This window comes from Ochlerotatus camptorhynchus, unplaced genomic scaffold, assembly GCF_037179485.1.
Source record: "Ochlerotatus camptorhynchus isolate MF236.1 unplaced genomic scaffold, CSIRO-AGI_Acam_v1.1 ptg000658l, whole genome shotgun sequence".
Classification (NCBI taxonomy): Eukaryota; Metazoa; Arthropoda; class Insecta; order Diptera; family Culicidae; genus Ochlerotatus; species Ochlerotatus camptorhynchus.
Genome location: NW_027041137.1, coordinates 53,101 through 71,693, shown reverse-complemented (window position 1 = coordinate 71,693; position 18,593 = coordinate 53,101). Strand labels below are relative to the sequence as shown.

Genomic DNA, 18,593 nt, shown 5'->3' with positions numbered 1-18,593 from the left:
AAGCAACTGAAATTCGTGCTAGTTGGTTGAGCTAGTGGAGCTAGTGTACTAGCATAAGTGTAAACAGCCCATAAGCGAGCGCAAAACAGCGAGAGGCGCAAATCACAAGAAAAAAACAAAACGGATCAAAAATTACGCATCAGTTTTTCATTAAACTTGTTCTCAATTCGTCTCATTACTAAATGAGTCGTTTGAGGCTTTGATTAAAATAGGTTTCTGTGGAAGGTGTTTCATCCGATTTCATCACTTTAGTTGATTCATATCGATCTGTTATACCATATACAGGCCGGGCATATATTACACAGCATTTCATAAAAAATATGCGATGTGTGTGTGTATTTACAATCTAACTCCCACTGACTGCCAGTGGCATTATGGATAAAATTATCCTGCAACCATCTTTTATATAAATAATCATATTATAAATCCGAAAGTTAGATGGTGACAGATCTATCGCAACTCCAAAAGCCCATTTCAAGAACGCAAGTATTCCGAAGCTATTTTCGTATACGATAAGCCCCGCTCCAATACATTTCAATGTGGGAATCATTAATAATGTACGGGAACTTTCAATCAAGCGGAATTGCTTGACGCGTATATAATGAGTTGGAAATGTTTGTAGTATCACTAAGTACTCGGAAATTAAGTACTAGTACTCGGAAATTAAGAACTCACCACATCTGGTCAAGTAAACCTAACAAGCTGGCTTGATGTGTTAGAGGAGAAGTCGCAATTTTAGACGGTTTGCTTCACGGGGTAATCCGGTTTGTGATAGAGCTAGCACGGAATGTCCCGAATATAGCCTTGAAATACCTCTTGGCCGTCTGATACAATCTGCATGTTAAAAAAAAAAGTCCGGAACAACGCTAAATCCAAAAATTTTACGCGAGGGAATTTTTTTGTTTACATCCACAAGCACAGCACTCTTTGCTCAACATTTCATAAAATATGGGATGGCCTCAAATTAAGCAAAAATATACTACGTCATTTGAGCGTGCACCTAACTAGCAAGATGTTCAGTTTATTATTCAGAGTTGATCAGAAAAAACGTTTGTTTTTGCATGAATTTGCAAATTGCCTTAATTCATAACTCTGTTACGCAGTACATGATATAGTCCGTATAACTTATACAATAGATATTTATTGATGCCAGCTCAATGTATAATCGATAGAGGATATACAGTTGTGTAATTTTCTAAAATGCACCACAACTCTAGTCTCTAATCCTTCTAAGTTTTCAATCGCTCAACTAATTAATATGCTAAGTGAACTTCGTTAAAGAGTTTAAAAAACTGTTGAACCAAATACTACACTTTCTTAATTGATGATCTTTCTAAAATTCATACTCGGTTTGCTCATTCAAACTACAACCTTTTCTTCATTTCAAAAGACACTACCGCTCCACCATCATCGTCATAAGCTCGTATATCTGTCATGCTTTCTGTTATTATTAACCCCAACAAAATATGACCGACCGTCTCCGGCTTGAGCCAATTATTCACACGTCATTAAAATTTAGCAACCTCTTTGAACCGACTCGCCGTCGTGTGTAGGTAAATACACATTCACAGAGTTGCCAAAGACCAACGCCTGCAAATAATGTGTGGTGAACACAAGTTCCGTGTTCACCTGCCAAAAGGTTGCAACATAATACATCAACTGTCACTTATGGCCCTCCGTTATTTGGTCGAGACGCTCTCTGCGATCTATACCGTTACTGGAGATCATTTTGTCCTACGAAATCGTCAACATTTTTTTTTTAAATTGCCATAATTTTAACAAATTGTTGCTGAAAAATTTGAATCGCTAAACTAACTAACGAAAGATAAATGCAAACTTGCTCAAGGCACCCCAAATGACGGTAAGATTCAACCTCCAACGACATTTTCACGACTGGTGACAACCGTATCTCTCTGTCTCAGACTGGGTAGACACGGCTACTGCTCTGTAATTGAATGATTAATCACTTTCGAAGGTGTGCAAAACTTCTCAAGTAGGTCAACCCTATCGGAAATTTTCTCTTTTATTCATCAGGAGTTAAATCCGTTCTTCACTGACCTACTGCTTTAGAAACATTGGGATTTGTTATTGGAATCAGCAACGGAATCTTCAAAACAGTATTCAAACAACAAACAAAGAACCGGTTCCCGGAGCCGGACATATTTGGAGAGCGCGCAAAGTGCCCGTTCATCTACCACCACGCATCGATCAGATCGCTCAGTACAGCGAATGACCTTGGCCAGTTTGACACCACATCATGGGCCTATAATGCGATGACGATTGAAACGCCCTGGCCATTGCCAGGCCAGGCCGTGTGTTTGTGTGTGGGCGCTGACGTCAGTTTTTATGCTTTTCATTGCCGATTGGACTCAACCGGGGGTGGCTAACGGATGTAGGGTGCGAAGCCAATCAAGTTCCACGGTCTCTTAAGACAAGTAGCAAATGGACCGTTTTGGTTGGTTAATACTTCCACCTCTGATTGGAAACGGAGTCCGGTGTTTATTGCTCAGGAGGGGTGTCATTGTCACGTTGTTACCTTCGACGAGATGATGTTATCGTATCGAGAGAAAGATTTAGTTTTCAAACATTATGAACAACACTATTTTGCTAGTGTGAACCTGGACGATACTTTCAAGATCTCGAAATCACGATACGATTGAAATTTGATGTCATCGATGAACTTGTTCTGGTGTATAGCATTCAGTTGAACTCAGTGATTAATTTATCTATTATTCACGCGCGAAGTTCAGTTAATGTTCTTATAAACTTTTTGTACTAAGCTTCATATTGATATTCTGATCAATTGTATGAAGAACCAACTGTTTAGGGTAGGAATCAACAAAGATTTAATATTAGGAAGTAGAACTTATGAGGGGGAATCCTCCTGAATTGAAATTATAAATGGGCTAACCATTCTAGCTATGGTCATTGACCAGGACAGTACCGTTTTTTCGACCTATTGAGACTGTCCAGCCGTTTCTAAACACATCCATGTTGATTCGGCACAAAAAAATCAATAGCTTTCGCATTAGAATAAGTGTTTAGGTACAAATATAGCTTACAGAGGAAAATTACTGCTTTACGTAAGACTAATAACTACGAACAGCACTTAAATTCTTAAGCTCAGGGCGTTTTAGTAAAGCAGGCTTCGAAGACTAATATCTCTGAAGATATTGATTGTTTTTTTCCAAACTAGAGTGCAGTATTGCATATCATGTGACAATAGTTTCACAAAAATCGGATGAACAATTGCACAGTGTTGGCAAAATCATCAATCAAATGATATTTTGCCGCTCTTATACGCTCTCAATGTCATGCGTGTTATTGGAACAAAATATCGTGCTTGATATTGATTTTACAAGTCAATTTAATGTTACGAAACTATTCACAGAATGTAAAAATGAAGTTGATGGTTGACTCCACACAAAAATGATTCTGTTGCACATCGTTTTCTTAGAAAGAGAAAGTATAGTTTGCTATCTCTCTATACTCTTCACCGATGGCAGACACGAAGCTGCTGCTGCCAGCAGTGACGGTCGTTTCGGATTGTATTCGCGTGTAAAGCAAATATCATGAAACTCAAACTCACCACGGTTTGGTTAGAATTGTAACTGGTGAGGTTTGTCGGCTTGAATTCGTAGCTACGATATCCAAGCTTGTAATTGGCGTTGACGAGAGCTCTGTAACTCTTTACTTCTATGGAGAAATCTCATATGTAACTGTCAGTCTATGTGTGAAACGAGGTGTGAAACATGGCGGACTTTTTCTTATTCTCTCACTCCAACGCAAAACCCCATTAGGAACTGTCAAAATGTGTGTGGTGTCAATGCGAATATCACCCGCAGTTGATTGCTTGTAGATTTATGTCTACGATAATCAAGCGTGATCTTGGGCATTGGTGAAATTTGATTTTTTTAATATTTTCCCAACACTGCCATTGCATGACATGTAAAAAAATGCATGGTGCATAAGACTAACCCTGGGCGGGAGTTAAGTAGAATTTTATATTCTTGGAATTTAAAATTCGATCTTTTTACATCAATAAAAAAACAGTATTTTCGATCACACTTTTAATCCGTTAGTAAATTGGAATGGAACAAAATAAGTAAAAAATGGCAACATGTAGTTCTTCGTCATAGTACAAATAATTTAAGACATTTTGTTTTGATTAAAACCCACCCTTGATTTGTTTTCCGTCGATCTTGTTTGGAATTATTAGGAGATTTCTAGGGGAATTCTTAGGAGAAACTGAAAGGAATTCCATGGAATATTGCAATGCAATTCCTATGCGAATTTCATGGAAACTAATTCCATGGGAGTTCTGAAGCATATCTTGAGGAATTCCTGAGCAGTTTCAAAAGTTATTTAAGCAATAATTCCATAGAAGTTTTGATGGAATACTAATAAAATGCTGAAGAAAATTCCAAAGAATCAGAAGAAAACTGAGGAGAAATCTAAAGTAATTATGCCACAATTATTAGAAATTAGAAGTGGCAGACCAAAAATCAAGAGTTTTCTTTAGATAACTTCAAGAGTGTTTTGAAGAAAATTATTTAGGTATTATAGAGAGTCGGAGTCCCAAGATGGATTTCTGGAAATCAAATGTCTAAGATTTTGCATTTTTAAATTTTGAAGATACTAAACTCAAACCATTGCTTTAAGCCCACCCTGGTCTTTTAAATAATTAAAAATAAATAATAGAAAATCTTGTAAGAAAAAAAAAATATCATTTGCTTCCAATCCAAATATCTCAAATATATCTCAATATACCTCTGAGATATTTTGAAGAATAAAAGTCTATATGATGTTATTTACTAATATTTTTATTTTTTTTATATCTTTATTAAGGAGACTTTCAGCCGTTGGCTGGCATATTTCCTAATAATTTGCGCAATTTTTAGAAAATTATATATATATATATATTAGTACTCTAAAACTAAAAGCATTGATTTGGAAAAGATTGAATTGATCAGTACAGATCAAGGATTCTTTATTAATTTGAACGATTGTTGAGCCGTCCCTTATTTTCAAAAATTCGACCAATTTCTAAATTCAACCTCTTAAAATGTTCGTTTTGGTTTGAAAACGAACATATAAAAATTTGAAGTTCGTACGTTAACATTTAGAGGACTCTAAATGAATGGTAGTGTAGGAGACCACCCATGCCTCGGCGACCACGCTACCTTGGTGTACACTGCATAGGTATCACCATGAAGCCATGGTATAAACCATGGAAAGATACTCGCACACGTATGCTGAACGTCAACATAAAACAGTATGTTACATAGTCACTCTTCTTCCAAGCAAATGTAAGAGTGTAAATGAAAGCTCTATCTCTCTCTCTTTTCAAAAATAGGACAACGCTGTCATGCGTAAAATGTGAAAAAGAAAATGAAAGAAGACGTTGCGGAAGTAGGCATTGGATCCGAAATCTTCTTGGTTTGTTAGGGGAAATTCCATGGCAACTAACAGTGCTTTGGAAACAAGTGAAAATTTAGCTACATATAAATAGTGCTTACCTATGCCTAATGAAGTCATTCTTGTAACGAACTTTGAAGCAGACGTACTAGCAGCAGTAACAGCAGTAGCAGTAACAGTAGCAGCGGCAACAATTCAGGTAGCGAGAAACCAATTGCTTTCGTGTAGCCGTGACAAAGGCTGGAAACCTCTGTCCGGTTACGACAGTATCCAGTTTTTGTCTTAACAGTGGCAACCCTTATTTCAGTGCGATTAGATGCGTCGTTTCAAGCAGTGAAAAGCATCCTCAAAATGGCTCATAAACTTAGAAGTGAAACTCTCGTTAAATTTATGGGACCTGAATGTGAAGTTATCATTGGAGCTCGTCTTCCGACAATACGGCAAGTGCTAGCTACCTTTTACTACCAGCATCGATCCGCAAGGCTTCCGGTCAGATTGAGTGCTAGAAATACCGCTAAACAGGTGTTGTGCTTCTGGCAGAAATCAAAAATACCGGTAGTTCAGGAAATTCACTGTATTAAGAAAATTGAAACACTGCATACCGAATAACTGCAAATAAAACGCGAATCATATTTTAAAACCAAGCTTGACGAGCATGGCAATACCGGAAATGGAACGAAGCGCCCAGCAAGAAACGGATCCTGGTGTAAGACAGGCGATTATCGAAGACATAGCATTTCTGAAGGACCAGAAAGATGGCCAACGACGCGTAGGTTCCATTGCTGGCGATGGGGTTTTTGCTACCAAAATGCAGAATAAGGTGGCAACAGTGAAGCGTAAAGAAGAGAGGCAAAAGCTATTGGCAGAACGTCGAAGAAAAAGTGAAAATAAGTTGACAACTGGTAATATTCAGTTTCTTTGCTTGATTACAGTGCAGTAAATTTATTTCATTATAGCCGACTTCGTAGAACTCGACCTATCCGATGATGAGCCTGACGATGCAGACGAGCGTGTGGAGCATCGCTCACGACGAGACCAGAATTATCCCAGGCTCTTGATGCAGCAAAAGTAAGCACAGATTCTGCCACAGTTATTCTGGCAGCAGCTGCAAAATCGTTTGGGGTTGATCTAGAGAACACTAACATCAACCGTTCCACTATGCATCGATTGCGTGAGAAATACCGGTCTGAATCGTTCTTGAAATTGATGGAGAATTTCAGTCCCGATGAAATCCTTGCAGTTCACTGAGATAATAAAGTGGTGAGTTATTTGATAGGGCAGGAACTGGTTGATTGCCAAGCAGTACTTGTGACAGGAAAAAGTACGACACAGCTTCTTGGCGTTCCATTTGTTGAAAGAGGGACAGGAAAAGCCATCGGAGAAGCTGTTGTGGAATTGATTAAAGCTTGGAACTTAACTGATCGAATTAAAGCTATGTCCTTTGACACCACCAGTGTCAATACAGGTATTTATGATATCTTTTTAACTTTATTTCCACACTAGGTTAGTTGCTTAAGTCGTTACTTTCCTTTTTTGCTACTTAATGATTTTCAAACACGGTTACTAATTAAAGGCTGGAAGAACGGTGCAGCTTCGTGGATAGAGCGCCAACTTGAGGCGAACCTTCTATGGCTACCCTGTAGGCACCATATTTTAGAGCTAGCCCTAGAAAGTGTCTTCCATACGATCATGGGGTCGACAAGCCGACCCGACATTATTATATTCAAGCAATTTCAAAGCCACTGGAAGTCAATAGATAAGGAAAAATACGAAGTTCCGCTGACATCCGAATTACCACATTTTTTGAGAAATCGCATAACTCAAATTGCAAGCTTCGCGGAACACAACATCATTGTGAGTATTTTATCTTAACTCATATGATAAGAAAATGTTATTATTTCAATGATATTTCGTAGCTTGGACGAAATGGGATGATTACCGTGAGTTTCTGGATCGCACAATCATTTTTTTGGGCAAAGTTCCTCCAAGAGGAATTTATTTCCATGCACCGGGACCTGTGCATACTGCGCGCTGGATGGCACGGGCTATCTAGTCTAAAGATGTATCTCTTTAGGGCGCAGTTTCATCTCCACAAAGACCCGGCCGGATTGCTTGTAGTATGCGCTTTCATAGTTGGAGTGTTTATAGCGGATCTTAAGGAGTTCGAAAGTTTCAATCCAGATGCTGCTGGTATTGCGCAAAGAAAATTTTCAAGCCATTTCTGGTATCTATCTAAACTATGTTTTGAAAAAGTTGCTTACACCAAATGAGATCAATTTGACGTTCCATGATCTGTTTGAGGAATACCCACAAACGATGTATTTTTACCAATAACGCATACACTACGGAAGCGTGCTTGCCGTGGCATCGGGGTCTCCTACACTACCATTCATTTATAGCCGATGAGCGACCTCTAAACGTTAACGTACGAACTTCAAATTTTTATATGTTTGTTTTCTAACCAAAACGAACATTTTAAAAGGTTGAATTTACAAATTGGTCGAATTTCAGAAAATAAGGGACGGCCTAACGATTGTTCAAAATATAGTACGGAAAACGTGAATTTACAGCAAATTTTATAAAACATCGTACATCTCAGTTGTTTGACGATAATCAGAGATTTTTCATAAAACTTTACGTTATACAACTTGCCCAAGACAGCGAACTTCTATCTTGCGAAAAAAAAGTTTGTATTACTGCGCCAACTTTGCGGCCAAAACTTGAACTATTTGTTTCCACCAAATTGTAGTCCTAATTAATCCAAGAAACTTTACTCAAGACGTTAACTCAATTGGATGCAATCCCAGAGCGTTATTAATTTTGCCCTGATAGATTTAATTCCTGGCCTACTGTGTAGTGTATGTCATCTATTGTCTTAAAACGTAGGACTTAAATACATTTAATAAAAAACTAACTACTTCATACTCAATATCCCTCATGGACCTAATGGTTCTAACTTTCAGCTCGTAAGTTAACTATGTTCATTAGTGCAACATAAGCTATTGAAATTCTATACATATGCTTCATTCTTCACAATCACAACCGTAAAGCCAACATACACTCACAAACATCTGCTATGATTCAAACATCCCACAGCTGGAACTATCTACCTATCAGTTCACTGGAAAAAAAAATTAAAACTCTATAAACCACGACTTCCAACACTCGAGACTCCCTTTAAACTCAACAAACAACATTTCAATCGAACGTTACATTGACTCAGACTGAAGTCGACCATCACAGTCTATCCATCACTCACTTCCCTCCTCTTAGTCCCATTTCTGGTCTGCACGAAACGTGATAATGTTTATCTTTCCGTCATAAAGTAAATACGCTATCAAATCAACGAACGAACGTAACATACGTACATATGCATTTTACTTCTTTGTGTTTTGTGTTTTGAGTCTTGAAGCGCGAGTTCAAACCAATAATATGAATTCCTCAGCACATAGGACAAAAAAGCATCGGGAGACAGGCGAGCGACGGGCGCAATCCTTAGCAAAGCAAATAATTTGCGCGAACGCGATATCGTCGTCGGCGTTGCCGGGGTGGACTTGTTTGTCCGGCAAAACGATAAAAAATGTGCATGCAAGTTCAGCGTTTCCCTGACGACAGCATTAGCTCGCAGAATAGTAGTTGCAATTTATGGTCACATAAAGTGCGACGCCGCCGCCGCTGCCTCAATAGTCAATGTCTCGGGGTCAACTTTACCTTGAGGTGTGACCTGCGCATTTTCCTATAGACTTCCACAGCCCAAGTCCTAATGGATAAATCGAAGCGAAACGTAAACAGATAAGCTTATCAGTTTGAAAATGACTACACCGCTTAGTTGCGTCGTGGACGAGTAGCACCCAATTGCTGGCCGGCGTCTGATCCAACTATTTATGAAGCCATTACTGTCGACTTCGCGTGCGTCCACTCAACATCTTACTCGCCAGCACAATGTTTGAGAAACTCGCGCTCTCTGGGACACGAATGGATGTTAAAATTGAGGATGTTTCTTGGTCAGTGTTAAAAATAACTCCAAATTAATGAGCGTCTGACGGCTGCTACAATGTGTAAACAAAACATGTCGAGTGCTTTATTTATTAAAATTTCGAGAATGGGTAAACCAGGATTACATATGGTATGAATTTGAAGCCAATTATGTTGGCACACGGTGATTCAAACTCGATCTAAACGCCGTTCATTCATAAAATCTTACACGGATCAAACCGAACGTGGCAATCGGTCGCGGTCGGTGATATCACCTAGTTTGCATATTTCCGACAAACAAGTTTTGGTATTGTACTACTCTAACAAACCATCCCATTCATAAGTATAGAGAGTTGGAATTCGCCTCTGCACTTTTTCGTAAGTGTGTAGACACTGATACTGATCCACTCTTGCAATATTAGCAACAGCCAACAACTTGTGCGGGGTGCAAAACTGTCATTGATCGCTGCCCACGGAGCGACGGGACGGTTCAGGCCACAGCGGGTAGATATCCAGAGCCAATTGAAAAAATATCAGCACCTCTTCGAAGTTACCTACCCACACATCCAAGGGCCTGTACGAGCCCTGATTTACTCACTCAAGTGGGTGTTGTGTTGTGTTTCATCTGCTGAAAGCGGGGCTATTTTCAGAAAACTCATTTCCAATCGAATTGGTATAGCATCTTCGGAGAGTCATAATTGGTGGGCATCCCTTTGCGTGTTTAACTTGAACATAGATTTCCATGAACATTTTGGAGCCATACAAATCGCTCATTTGTCATTATCACACATGGATTTCCTTTTTGTGTATTTCAAATAATTAATTCTAACTATATTTTAAATGGATAACCAGATCACTATCTATATAATCTATAATTAAATAGATGTAAGTAAGTCTGTTGAGTATCCTTTAAGATTTCCTAATTTAGCGTCACCAGTGGTGTAGTGTAAGCGTGATTGCCTCTCACTCCAAAGGGCCTGGGTTCAATCCCAGTCGGCGCCGTCGGGATTTTCTGTTGCATAAAATCTTTTATCACGCCAGTAAAGCCGTTGGTCCCCTGGTCCATGAGTTTATGGCTCAATAGGTAGTGTCCAGGTGTGGGAGCTGCCTCACTGGCGTCGGTAGCATTGGTACTCAATACGGAAACCAAGATCGACGGAAAATAGATCATGTAAAAAAAAAGACTTCCTTATTTCAATGGCCTGATTTCAATGACTCAAATGATCAACCGTTTAACTTGTTTCGTTTTGGGTCTTTGCCCGGGCCATTCGTATTTTATCGCCATTGGTCGGCCATTGGTCGGGCCCGTTACCGTCCATTCATGATGGCCATTTTTATCGCCACCCCTCATGGCCTCCTAACAGGCAGTTGTTCGTCCGTCTCTTGGCGGGTTCATCAGAATTTCAAATACATATAGTTAAGAGAAGTTCAAGGTACATCTTTGTAGTCGATAGACTCGATATTATGAATCAAATTCATAATATCGCCTCTATCCACTACAAACCTACAACTTTCAAGGGAACACCTACATTTATAGAACTTCTAAAGAAGCTCTAGAGACGATCAGGGAATGTCTAAAAATTCTAGAGTAAATCAGGGATTTTTTTCGAAAGCATGCGGAATGTAAATTTGAACTTGTCGGCTTCACCAATGCTCTGATCAAGGCGACGAAAACAAGGATGGTCCAAGATGTAAATCAATCATAAATGAAAAGTTTTATCGATATAGGTACATCTTAAAGTTTCTAATACAAGACCGTAGTTTTTTTTTCAATCTAAAGGAGCGTTGTAAGCTAAACAAGCATTCAAACTATTGCTTTCCCCCGTTATTCCAACAAAACACGCATTAACGTACTGATTTGTCGCTCTGCATGTCCGTCGGCCCATTTTGTAACACTACCTCAACCGGAATATTATTCTAGACCGAAACCGAAACTAAACAATCTTCAATCATCGCCCGATATTGCTCGTTTAGTGCCGGCCGGAGAATCCGATCCCCGGCAGACGTATGCTCTAGATTTTGTGCAACATCGCAGCTGGAGTGTAGAAATGTCCCAGATTTCGCTGTTTTCCCTTCGAAAAGAGCTAAGAAGATCACGACTCGCTCGAGCGACGTCAATTTCCGACAGAACGGATTTTTAAAAATAGATCACGCGCCTCCGGTCGGTCATCCGACGGCGTACCCCCCTTGGTTCGTCGTTTTTCGGAGAGAAAAAGACACGCGAAAAATGTAACTTCCTGTTTGTACCTTCCCCCACCTATGTGATAAACGCTCGTGGAGTTCGAGTGGTCCTACGTCATCAACAATTTGAATTGACGACAACACTCTGGCATCGTGCATACGCGTTCTTGCGATGTGGGTTGAATCTCAATTCCGGTCCCCAGAAACCGTACCGCTCTATGCTCTCTGCCGCCGCAAAGTGTGATGCAATTCTCCGCTTGATTTTATTACATTTTTGTTTTTATTTCCCCGTTCGTCGTCAAGTTTTGATTTAAACTTCAGCTGGTGGTGTGCAATCGAGGGAATCGCAACGACACATGGCAATTCCTTAATGAACATGAAGATTCATCTTAATTTCAACAGAAAAGCCCTCCTCAATATTAAACTCATATGACGTCACATCAGATCACAGAGAGGTGACGAACGATCTGGTTCAAAGAACTTCAAAAATAAACAAGATGTGATTCACCACCGAAAGCTGCCAGGCAAACCCCAATTGACACACTAAAACGACGACGAGACACAGAGGTTCATTGCCAAACTGTCGTTGTCAAAGTAGGGGCAAATCGTGACTACTATTAATAGGTAGGAACAAGCACAAACTGGCTAATGACTTTCGCGCCATTTCTGGCGCCGTGCTGGCATAGTGAAACAATAGAACAATACGACCTAGCCAGCCATATTGCACACTCACTAGATCTACAATTGACAACTCAATGAACGACGACTATCGCGCATCATGAATGATTAATTTATGATCGTTGGTTCAATTGGTAGTGAATTGGCACCGTGCATTGCGCATAGATACTGAAACTCCATCGACAGGAATCGGAAACTGACAGAAATGATACAATGCTGGACACACTGGCGTCCATCAGCATAAACAATGGCGGTGATTTGTCAAACAGAAATGCAATCGCGTGCAATTTGAGTTTATTGTAGTCGCTTTCTTCTCTGTCGGTAAACTATTCAAAGATCCGATTTGACTGGTTGGTATGAAGTCAGCAGACATTTATCGTAATTATTATTATTATTATTGAAATAGATAAATTTATCACTTATTTGCTTCGTCAGGCGATGCCGCTCAATTCGTGGTGTGTTGTTGTTGTTGAATAGCACTCGTGTCATATTTCGATGGATCTTTGTTTGTACAGTTGACAGTCACCAAGGTGGTGTTGAATTTCGCCAGGAGAACTGTTTTACGGAGAATGTAAATAAACAGTTCATGCGGAATAGCAGCCAATCTTTTACCAAGATTGTCCAGAAAGTTAGTTTGTTGAATATGATTAACAGATATTTAATTTTAAATAAAGCACAGTTTTTCTAAATACAGGATCATATTATTTTCAAACCATGACATTAAAAAAAATCTAAGCCTCAGAATTGGGTTCTTTAGCGGTATTGAGGTTATTGCATTTTCGTAATCTGCATTACAAATGGAAACGAAATCCAAAATTTCGTCAATTTTGGAGCACTGGAACTTTTTTTTTTATATCTTTATTAAGGAGACTTTCAGCCGTTGGCTGGCTCGTCTCCAGGAACTATTTTAAATAAGTGTGCTAACATTAGAAAAATCACCACCTTTGCCGAGGGGGACGACTCTATCTACGATGCAGGAAATATTGTGTTTTGCTATGACTAGCTGCGCGTACGCTGAGTAGATAGAAAGAAGATTTATCACGATTTTGAAGATTTCCTGCAAAAAGATGATGCGCGATCCAAGTAGATGCGAGAAATGAAAGAAGATTTTTCGAAGATTTATTCGCTAGTGTGAGATTTATTGAGCATTTAAATTTGAGATTTAGATGTGTCGCCCCCTCGACCTTAGCGCCCCTTGTATGAGAGCGAGCTGTCATTTTGTTAGGTTTCTTCCAAACAGTGAAGTTATTATTTTGCTTTAAATCTTGATTTAAAAATCGACATGGATGTAAATTGGGTCGAAAAAAATATCGTTGTGCTCAGAAAACGAAACTCTTTCAGATGATCTATAAATACCGACAAATTTATCAAAATTAAAGAACCCAATTTATATTTTTTCACAAGCTTTGAATCTATATCCTTTTTCTGTGTCCAGGATCTCTAATTTTGTTTTTATGGAAAAATTATAATTTCCTTTGATTATCATTATTTTAAAACGCTTATGCATTTTCAATAGAATGCAAATTACCTTGAAAATGATAAACACTCAAATTCCAATAATCAAATAGGGTGCATGCCAACGAACTACCATGCAATAAATTTAATTTGGGTGTTTCGTTTTTAAGAACAATAATACTAAAAATAATTCTACTTAGGAGTATTTCAAAAAAGTTTTAAGGAAAATTTTAAGGTAATTCCAAGGGAATTGAATTCTGAATTCCGAGAATAGTTCCAACACAATTTAGAGGAAAATTTCCAAGGAATTTTGAGGAGTGTTCCAAGGATATCTCGGGTCTTATTTTTAGAAAATTCAAAAGAGGGTTCCATGGAAATTAGGAGAAGCATTGCAAATAATTTACGGGAACTCCGAACAGAATGAAAAATGAATTCCTATGGTAATTTCATGGGAATTTCAGGAGAATACTAAGGGCATGCTGAGAGACCTCCAAATGTTTTTTTTTTTTTCAAGGGTGTTTTTCGGGGTATTGCTAGAATTAAATAATATGAAGAGCATTGCAAAGTGAATTCAGAGAGTGTTCTGCACAAGATTTTCAAGGGTATTATCAACAATCAATACGAAACTAACGATTATAAAATGGATCATTAGTCGACTAGCCCATTGGTCCCAAGTACATTGTAACCGTTTGGTCACAAGTTCATAGGTTTTTGTCATTTATGTTATATATTCAGAACCTTCACGTTTCTTGTGCAAGCACAGCGGTATACCAAAGAAATGATAGTGTTCTGCACCGCTGTGATAATGTTGTGCCGTTACGTTATGTTCACCATAGAACTACAAACAACCATACAAAATTAGGATGACGGGATGAAGGAAAATTGGGAGGCGTCCGTGTGCTAAGACGTTTTTAATTAGCTAAGTGCAGTGGTTGGCGTTTTTGAACGAGAACCAGGACCCTCTAGCAGCAGCTAGTGTACGCTAAGGAAATTTAACGTTCAGGACTTTTTTATGTTGGACCAACGATGCCAGATATACAGACTTTTGTACACGATAAAGGTGGACACTATCTTTTTTGAACCCTTGTAACTTTAATTATAATAACGATTTTTCTAATCTCATTAGATATAAAAATAGTTACAAATATTAACTAGCTATTGCATTAATTCTAGCTTCAGGAAATACTTCATTTGATATTTTTTGGATACAATTAAAAAAGGGTGACCACTTTTTTGGTGTACAGAAGTCTGTATATATGGCATCGTTGTGTTGGACCTTAAAAAGGTCATTCGTCAGCACACGGCCGGCTCGTGAAATTGGAAACAGTTTCCGAGCCTAATTGTCAAGGACCAAACACCATTATCTGGTCAAACGTAGGCCATAATCCCAAAGGAGTTTTCCCTTCTCGGCTTGACCATGGTGGCCTTGCCACGGTCGGCCGATCGTACCAACGAAGGAAGACGCCTGCCATCCTACCGTTCAGCAACGCCCGCTGGCCCGTCATCCGCTCGCTTCGCCAATCTGGCGAGAGTTCCGGCCGCACAATAGGACAGGATTCACTGTGTCGACCATCCCAATTCACCATCAACGGCAGCAGCGGTATGTACAGGTACAGTGAACAACGCGATTAGGCTACACGACACATATTACACGAAATTATGAACACAGAACAACACGCACATAATACAGAAAGTGGCGAATATATGCGTTTAAAGAAAAGTGAAAGTTCTTCGTTTTTGTATCGCGAAACCCTCTGATTACCCGGTAGCTAGCCAACCCTGAGTGTTCCGGAGCTTGCTCTTGTCGCCTGAGTCGACCGGGTGCTGTATGTTTGACCCCCGAGTAGGTAGTTGGTGATTGCTGAGTTCTTACATCAGTTATAACATATATAAGCGTACCCCATTTTCAAACTAGAATCTGTCAAAGTTTGTGTTTGTTTTGATTCACCTTATAAATTTGACAGAGTTTAATTAGGGATTCGTGGATTTGCTTATCTATCGAGGAGTGCTTCAGTTAGCTTGAGACCAAAGGTCTGGTACTTCCTGAGCCAACTGATTGAGCATGTTTCTTCGGGACCCTATGGTTTTAGTGTAATCCAATGGTATTATAGAAGAAATTATAACAGAATTAAATTTTTCCATTAAAAAAGAGATCCTGGACACAAAAAAAGGATCAAGATTCAAAGTTTGGGAAAAAATGTAAAATCTGAGGATTAGACAGTGATGCAAAATATCATGACCCTTATTCAACACTCGTCAGCGCATCGACAGACTATCAATGACAGAACGTTTTGTAACGCAGTGAGGGGTAGAGCCATGGCAAACAACAAATACCAGTACCATTACGCTGATCACAGGCAAAACGTGACACGTGATGTAAAGCATAACGAAAACAGTCAAGACTTCTGCAGTACGATGATGAGAAAAAGCGCAACGACAGAAGAAAATGAAAACAATGCCTACGCATTCCAAGTTCGTCTCGGCACTCGCGACTGTGTGAGTTAAACGCTGTCCAGACTGCGCAGTTATAACATGTTATAACGGTTGTGAAATAACTTCAACACAGAAACCACAATCAAGATAGCACTATAACATGTTATAACTCTGTAGTCTGAACGTACTATTACAAACAAAGCTGGCATCATTGAACGGAAGCTGATGGGCTCACTCACCAACACAGCAACTGCTTCAAAACGAGCACAGATAAGTGTCGTGATTGTCGGAAATGACCAGATCGGTGATGGATCACCACCGAAGACGACATTCACCAGTTGCTTTCTACTTCTTTTGTCAACTTGATGGGTGGTAGGAATGTACCAAGCGTTACTACCATCGGCTGTTTGACGATCGTGATTGTGATCAGGGCTCTACATTTTCGAAGCTCTAAAATGAACTCCTGTTTTGTTTCTCTCATACATACGTGTTCGACGCTTCATTTCTATAACGCCTTGCTAGACTATCAGCAAGAAACGAAAATAAAAAAGCAGGACGTTTAGAAGGGAACTTCTCGTCGTTACTTTGCTCATCGCTTTCGATGTAACTAACGTCGATTTTCTAGTTAAACGAAACCTCATTATGGCTTCCAATCCCCTTTCACGAACACTCTATCACCGCTCTTTCAATTTGTTTAAAATGCGTTATGTCCCGTTTTCGATCATTTTCTTTTTAGATAAATATATGGATGGAAGATAAATTAAAAATATTACGTGTAATCTTCAAGTGTTTTCACGAGAGAAATGTTTTAAATTTGTTATTTCATTTTCCGTCATATACCTACGTCATGAAACCTCTGTTGATGTGTTTCATGATAGAGAAAACTATCAAAGTCGAGCGCTCTTTCGCTCATCCGTTTCACCGAAGCTTGAAAGGAAGACCAATGGAGCGACGGGAGAAAGAGAGACAAGCGATTGACCATTTGTTTGTGCACGCCGACTGAGGTTCTAGAATGCTGCGAAGCTGTTCGACTTTAACAGAAAAATAAAGCCAGCAGTCTCTTCGTCGCATCGATGTGGTCGATTGAAGCTGATATTGTGACGCCCTGATTGTGATAGGTCGCAACTAGAGAGCTGGTTTTGAGCCAAATGAACTGTCAAAGCCAGAGCCAATCGAGCAGCGCCTATATTGATTGCATTAGCAGTGCTGCTAGAAATCACATAGGCATAGGTTGCCAAGGTAGTTTGTTTTGAATCCGCTCCTCTTTTATACTAGACCCTCTATAGTCGCAACTATGGGCTTAGATTTTTTAAGATTTCATGCATTGAAAATCATATGATCCTGTATTTAGAAAAAAAAAACATCAAGGTTCAGGGTGCTTTATTTAAAATTAAATATTCCGGACATGGAGGGGGAAATTAGAGAGAAGATTAGGGAACATAATAATTTTTCAAGTTTCGCACTATCAAAAATGTTTGAAATGCCGAACTTTGAAATTAAACATGGAAATTATCCGAGAAGTTCTGTAAAAACCCGAAAAACTCTGCAAATTTTATTTAGCAAAATGAGTAGATACCCTACATACAAACCAGTTAAAATGTTACCGTAAACCGGGGATAAACTGATCACTGGGGTGAAACTTCTGTTCGAGAGTTGGAGCGCCTGAGAAACCACTGAAGAGCACTGCACTGCTTCACTTAGGTGAGGTATTTTAAATGATGCTTCCATGTATAAATAATATGTTTTTCTCATATTTATTATTTTCCAAATTCACTGTAATTTTTAGCAGTAAAGAAATGCAGCAGAAAGTACAGTAACAGGCTCACTGCAAGTTGATGCAAGTAAGTGTGCAGTCTGTGGACTATTTCTGTTCCCTTGTAAGTTTTGCTGAGAGTAAGGAATGCAAACAATGGTATGTATGTATGTATGTAAGGTAGCCACCATCCCTTCGAAGATCTTGTCTTGTATGCAGCTCCACTTAATAGCAAGATCAATTTGAGCTACCGATCTGAATTCACAATATCGCTGTATGAAGGGCCAAAAACGGTGGGGTGGACCCGTAAGCAGAGACACTTACGCGAAATCCACGGGAATTTAAGAATCTCCTTCCAACGATACGATCCAACAAATCGAATAACGCAATTCGCAATACTTATTAAGCTTCCTACAGGATGGTTTGTTAAGAAGGGCGCGTCAATCTCACTGAAACTGTTGGAGTAGAATTCACACCATCACAATCGAATCGGTAGGATAAAGAAAATGATAGTGTTTATTCCCTCCTAGACTCCGGTTGTCATACCACTCCAATCGTCCAGTTTCAGGTCAAATGATACCCTGATGCTCCCTCCCAAGCCAGTATTTATTTATATATATAGTAAACATATGTAATGGAGAAATGAAATATATCAGAACATTAAAATACGTAATAATGAAAATACATTTATATGGATAAA

The 18,593-nt window shown here is 39.2% G+C and overlaps 1 protein-coding gene across 7 annotated transcripts in view; it reads right to left on the bottom strand.

Moving 5' to 3' along the window:
* Nucleotides 1-18,593, bottom strand: part of rhea (Talin_middle and talin-RS domain-containing protein rhea) — a 162,618-nt gene that overhangs the window by 124,566 nt on the left and 19,459 nt on the right. The gene's annotated exons all lie outside the window — the stretch shown is intronic.